The 6825-nt window shown below is 37.1% G+C and overlaps 1 non-coding gene across 1 annotated transcript; it reads right to left on the bottom strand.

Annotated features, from left to right (window-relative positions):
- Window positions 1-6211: 6211 nt before the first annotated feature.
- Window positions 6212-6318, bottom strand: LOC126008241 (U6 spliceosomal RNA). Its single transcript, XR_007495581.1, has one exon. It is a non-coding gene; the product is annotated as a U6 spliceosomal RNA (small nuclear RNA).
- Window positions 6319-6825: the final 507 nt, after the last annotated feature.

The raw sequence follows: 6825 nt of genomic DNA, 5'->3' as shown, positions 1-6825 counted from the left end.
AATCTCTCTAAAAACTACAGAGTGAAAATGTTTAGGATGTTCAATGATCTCGAAGAAACAATGAAAGGTACTGCCAATAAAACACAAGAGGACAGAAAAGCAGAAATGAGAAGAATATGTTCCCCAGACATACAATCAATTAATCTTTGATAAAGGGACAAGAAATGCAAAATGGAAAAAGGAAAGCTTCTTCAACAAGTGGTGTTGGGGCAACTGGTCAGCCACATGCAAAAAAGCAAACTCAAACCTCCATCTAACACCATGCACAAAGGTCAAATCCAAATTGATTAAAGACTTTGATATCAGACCCGAAACCATAAGGTACATAGAACAATATGTAAGTAAAACATTCTATGATATTGAAACTAAAGGCATCTTCAAGGAGGAAACATACTCTCCAAAGAAGAAGAAGCAGAGATAAACAGACTATATCAAGGTGAGAAGCTTCTGCAACTCAAAGGAAATAGTAACAAGGATACAAAGGCCACCCATAGAATGGGTGAAACTTTTCATCCAATACCCATAGATAAAGTGCTAATATCCAAGATATACAAGGTACTGACAGAACTTAACAAGAAAAAATATCTAACCCCATCAAAAATGGGGAGAAAAAATGAACAGACACTTCCCCAAAGAAAAAATGTAAGTGAAAAAAGGCACATAAAAAAATGTTCCACATCACTGGTCATCGAGATGTAAATCAAAACAACATTGAGGTACCATCTCATGGCATAGAGAATGGCACACATTACAAAGAATAGTGCTGGCGGAGATGTGGAGTGAAAGGAACTCTCATTCACTGCTGGTGGAAATGTCATATAGTTTAGCCTTTATAGAAAATAATATGGAGATTCCTCAAAAAACTGGAAATTGAGCTTCCATATGATCCAGCTATACCACTCCTAGGGATAACCCTAGGAACACAAAAATAAATTAAAAAATCCTTTACTCACACCTATATTCATTGCAGTGTTATTTACAATAGCCAGACCCTGGAAACAACCAAGATGCCTTTCAAAAGATGAATGGCTAAAGAAACTGTAATACATATACACAACGGAATATCATGCAGCTATCAGGAGAGATGAAGTCATGAAACTTTCCTAAACATGGGTGTACATGGAGTCTATCATGCTGAGTGAAATAAGTCAAAGGGGGAGAAATAAACACAGAAAAGTCTCACTCAACAATGGGTTTTAAGAAAAATTAAAGACATTACGGTAATAGTGCCCAGAGACAATAGAGCAATAGAGATTCACAATATGAAACTCACCACAAAGAGTGGTGAGTGCAGTTAGAGAAATAATTACACTAATAACTAGCATGACAATGTTAATGAGTGAGAGAAGTAGAATGCCAGGCAGGGGCAAGGTGGTGGGAATGCTGCACTGGTGAAGGGGAATGTTCTTTTATGACTGAAACCCAACTACAATCATGCATGTAATCATGGTGCTTAAAGATTTTATATTTTTAAAAAAGAAATAAACAAAAATAAATAGGGGTGGGTCAATCCTCCTGCGTCCCATATGGTCCCCCAAGCCAGGAGTGATTTCTGAGTGCATAGCCAGGAGTAATCCCTGAGTGTCAATAGGTGTGGCCCAAGAATAAAATAAATAAATAAATAAACAACAAAAAAATCAAGAAAAATACTCAAAATGAGATAATTTAAAACATTGAAAGTGGGAACTAAGGAAAGGAATAGTGAAATCTCTTATAATAAACTCAAGATTTACATGCTTTAAATTTAAAATGCTTAGAACATAAGCTTAGAACTCCATTTGTAACTTCAAGGTAACTTCAAAGCAAATTACTTAGAATAAACCCATAAAAAAGAGGCAAATGAAAACTAATCATTTCATTAAAAAAATCATATAAAAACATAAGGAGAATAAAATAAAAGTAAAAAAATAAACTAAGCCAAACTGCAAAGTACTCAGATTCCATATAGAAAATGACATTATTTGTCAATAATTTTGTAAAACATCAATACCTGAACTCACTATTCAGAAGCTTAAATAGCTATAAAGATACGTAAGATAATTTAAGAAACAAAATATGATCTTATTTTATAGAAAACCTACTTGAACTTCATAGTAAATGAGCTTAAAATGAAATGTTGAAAAATAATCACACAGGTAAATGGTAGCCTTAAAAAGGTGGTAATGGGGGGCCGGGTGGTGGCACTGAAGGTAAGGTGCCTGCCTTGCCTGCACTAGCCTTGGACGGTGGACCGCGGTTCGATCCCCTGGTGTCCCATATGGTCCCCCAAGCCAGGAGCAACTTCTGAGCACATAGCCAGGAGTAACCCCTGAGCGTTACCGGGTGTGGCCCAAAAACCCAAAAAAAAAAAAAAAAAAGGTGGTAATGAGGGGCCAGAGTTATAGTAGAGCTAGTAGAGTGTTTGCTTTGCATGCAGCTGACCTAGGTTCAATCCCTAGCATACTATGTGGTTTCACACACACTGCCATGAGTATTTCCTGAGAGCAGAGCTAGGAATAACCCCTGAACATCACTGGGTATGGCTCAAAAACAAAAAAACCAAACAAACAAAAAATAAAACAAAACAAAGGCAGTAATGGGGCGAAAGCAATAGTACAATGGGTAGTGTTTGCTTACAAGTAATTCCTGAGTGCAAAGCCATGAGTAAACCCCTGAGTACCACTGGATATGGTCCAAAAACAAATAAACAAAACAGAAAACAAAAAGGCAATAAGGGCCATATTTATAAGAAACAAAAATATATTTCAAGCTAAAATGAAAATAAAAAATAGACATTGACAACACAGTACTTAAAATAAAATAAAATTTAAAAATGTGTATTATAGAAAGCTAGAATGATAGAACAGTGAGTAAGGCATATGTCTTGTATGCAGCCGACCCAGGTTTGATCCCCAACATTTCATATGATCCCTCAGAACTATTAGGAGTAATCCCTGAGCACTGCTGAGTGTGGCAAAAAAAAAATATATATATATATATACATTATATATGATAACTAGCATTCTGATAATAAGTCAAAAAATTATAAAATTGAACAAAAATTATTTTAAAATTGGGGTGCAGGGATAGAATGCAATGGGTGAGGCACTTGCCTTGCACATAACCAACTGGGTTCAATTCCTGGTACCACAAGTCATCTCTATGGACTTGCCAGAAGTGATTCAGAAGCTCAAAGATTGGGAATAAGCAAGCTCTAAGCACAGCCAAAGTGTCTCAAAAAAAAAACACACACAACAACAACAATAACAACAAATGTGTGTGTGTACCAAGGAGAAAGTTCAAAGGGCTGGAGTGCATGATGTATAGCATGCAGAGGCCCTACATTTGATTCTCTGTATCTCTGAGCCCTCAAGTATGACCCAAGCCAAGTAAGTATCAACAGGTAACCTGATAGTGTGAGGAATACCCAAACTTTAAAAATAAATATATAAGTGGGACATGTATATTTACTATGCCTCTTGATATAATACAATAAGAACTACATAGTATTTATATTCTTGCCTCTTCCCAAAACTAGAAGCATAAAATTCATATAATTATAATATAATGTAATATAATAAAATAGAATAATATTGAAAGTGTAACTATTAATTTATGGAGTACATATAAATAAAAAATGTAGAGAACAGTGTTGAATAATACAATGGAGATAAAGAATCAGGCAGAAGGCAAATTCAGAATGTAGACAATCATAAAGAACAAATAATTTGAATTCTTCAATAAATCAAAAGGTGAGAGAGAAATCAGGTCAATGGGAATGCCACTATAAATTAGAATGACTTCAGAAGGATAGAGAAGATAAACCAAGTGGTATAGACCATATTTAGCACTTGTGAGACCTTAATTTTGATTCTGTCACATTACATAACTCCCAGAGCAACACCAGTAGTAAACTTGGGGGTTCTCAATTACTGACAAGAGTACTCCCTATTTAAAAAGAAATATGAACTTTGGAACATAATTCAGTACAACAAGAAAACTTATTTAAATTCCCTAATCAAACATGTTCAGTTATAAAAGAAGACATTTTTTTTTTGTTTAGGGACCACATCCAGTGATGCTTAAGGGTTAACTCATGGTGCTGCAGTCAGGGGTCACTCTAGGCAGACTTTCGGGACCATATGTGGTACCAGAAATCAAACTTTGGTTAGCTGTGTGCAAGGCAAACACTCTACCCATTGTACTATTGTACTATGGCTCTAAAAAACATTTTTAAGACACCGATAAGTATTTCTGTGTGAATGGAGAAAAGAAGACATTAGGAAAAATGGTCAGCTCTGTGAAGTATTAACAGGAGAAATGATACAAATGCTTAGTATTTAAAATACTTAAGCAATATCAAATAAAATAAAATTAAGAAAACATTAGGAGGGTCTTTTTTTTTTAACCATTATCCCTACATTTGGGAATTTTAAGTCTCTTACAGTAAAATATTTGGCTTGTCTTTATTTTTATTTGCTTTATTTCCAAAATTATAGGACAAATTTGCTAATTTTATATGTATTCATACCCCTTATCTTTAATTTTTCTAAAGACATAATTAAATACAGAAAATCCAACTAATATAAAAAATAAGACAGTTGTGTGCATGTATCTGTGTGTGTGTTTTACATAAACTACAGAGAAGGTAAATCAGCAACTCAACCAGGTGTTTAGGAGCTGGCAGCAGAATGATGGGGCTTGTGTGAAAACTTGGGATCATCCACAACTGGCTTGACAAAGACAATAGCCCAGAATTCCTCACCCAGAGCACAAACCTGCTGGCTGGTTTCCCACTCCTCCAGGCCAGCTGGCTATAAAGGTCTAAGAGCCTATGCCTCCAACTCCCAGGAACAGAAACCAGGGAAAAAAGAGGCAGCTCTACTTGCAGATGGAGTCAACCATCCCTGAGCCAGCTGTCTTTCTTCTAGAGCACCCTGCCGAAAGGCCCAGAGGGCTAAGGCCAATTGCTTCAAGCCAGTCATCATAGGGTCACTGACTGCCAAGGCCTCAAGGGCCTGGGATCTTTTCAGTCTCCACTCAGCAGAGGAAAATCCCACTGGATTGGCAGATTTTTTTTAAGTTATTTCATTTTTGAAAAATATACATATACTGAAAAATGTGGAATAGATGTTAGACATTAATGAATTATTGCTTTTCCTTGACATGATTATGACCTGATGGTTATAGAAGGGAAAGTGTACACATTAAACTAGTAAAGGAGCATACTATTATAACCATAATATATGTTTCAGTGATCAAATTCTTCAACAAGAAAAATAGTAAAATGTTAACAATTACTGAATAATATCACTGTCCTACTTGTGTTAAGATAGAATCTATAAAAGCTTTGTAGCACACATGAGAATATTTATAAACCCAGCACAACTACTTTTATGGTTTGCATATTTCTTTTCAGTTTTTGAACAAATGCCCCAAATTTTGGATGTGGGGATATGTCACTGTTGTTGAAGGCTACTGCTCCTGGAATTAGAGCCTCTTATGCTCAGTCTTTGAGTTATCTCTCTGGTCCCATACCATCAGCTCTTCTAAAAAAAAAAAAAAAATCCTGGGACCAATGAGATAGAACTGTGGCAAGTTGTTTGCATTGCATTTAGTTAACCCAGGTTTGATTCCCAGCACCAAACACGGTCACACAAGTCCCTCTATGAGTTATCCCTGAGCACAAAGTCTGGAGTTAGTCCTGAGCACCATTCAGTGTGGCCTTTTCAAATCCCCACCGCACCCCCAAAAAAATTTTTTTTCCCTATATAAAAGCTCTAATTTTTGCCTTTTCTCTTTTTTATTTTATTTTATTTTATGTTTAGTTTTGGGGTCACACCCAGCAGTGCTCAAGGGTTACATCTGGCTCTACACTCAGAAAATCACTCCCAGGGCCCGGAGAGATAGCACAGCGGTGTTTGCCTTGCAAGCAGCCGATCCAGGACCAAAGGTGGTTGGTTCAAATCCCGGTGTCCCATATGGTCCCCCGTGCCTGCCAGGAGCTATTTCTGAGCAGACAGCCAGGAGTAACCCCTGAGCATCACTGGGTGTGGCCCAAAAACAAAAACAAAAAAAAAAGAAAATCACTCCCAGCAGGCTCGGGTACCATATGGAATGTCAGTATTCGAACCACCGTCCTTCTGCATGCAAGGCAAATGCCCTACCTCCATGATATCTCTCCAGCCCCAGTCTTTTCTCTTCTTTTTTTTTTTTTTTTTTTTTTTTTTTTAAAAATATGGAACGCTTCACGAATTTGCGTGTCATCCTTGCGCAGGGGCCATGCTAATCTTCTCTGTATCGTTCCAATTTTAGTATATGTGCTGCCGAAGCGAGCACCTTTTCTCTTCTTTTGAAGTGTCCTTCCTCAGTGCTAATTTCCATCATTAAACAAATCATGTTAGCAGTTTTTCTTTTTTGAGGAGTGGGGTACATCCCAAAAAGAGTTCAGGAGGCCCAAGGGCTTATCCCTATTATTCTTAGTCAACTGTACAAGTGGTTCACTGTGATAATCTGAGAATTCAATGATGATGGGACCCTGCAATGCTAGGGATTATCCAGGTCACCACTATGGTGCTTGGTATCCTCCAGGGGTAGGCCCAGTGGTATATAGTGCCTTCAATACTATATTGCTCTATGTAGTGCAACATGTGGCACCAAGGATCTAACCCCGGTTAGCCTTAAGTAGAGCATGTGCCTTATCACTTTACTGTCTCTCAGGCCCTGGTAATTTCTTTTCCTTTATACCTTGCACTAAACCATGAACTTAATTGTAATCCTATAATGTTTTTCCAGCCTGTATGGTTCTTGGCAGGTAGCAGTTTCTTAGAGTTCCATTTTAGCATT

Source organism: Suncus etruscus, chromosome 4 (assembly GCF_024139225.1).
Source record: "Suncus etruscus isolate mSunEtr1 chromosome 4, mSunEtr1.pri.cur, whole genome shotgun sequence".
Taxonomy (NCBI): Eukaryota; Metazoa; Chordata; class Mammalia; order Eulipotyphla; family Soricidae; genus Suncus; species Suncus etruscus.
This window is presented reverse-complemented; position numbering and strand designations above follow the sequence as displayed.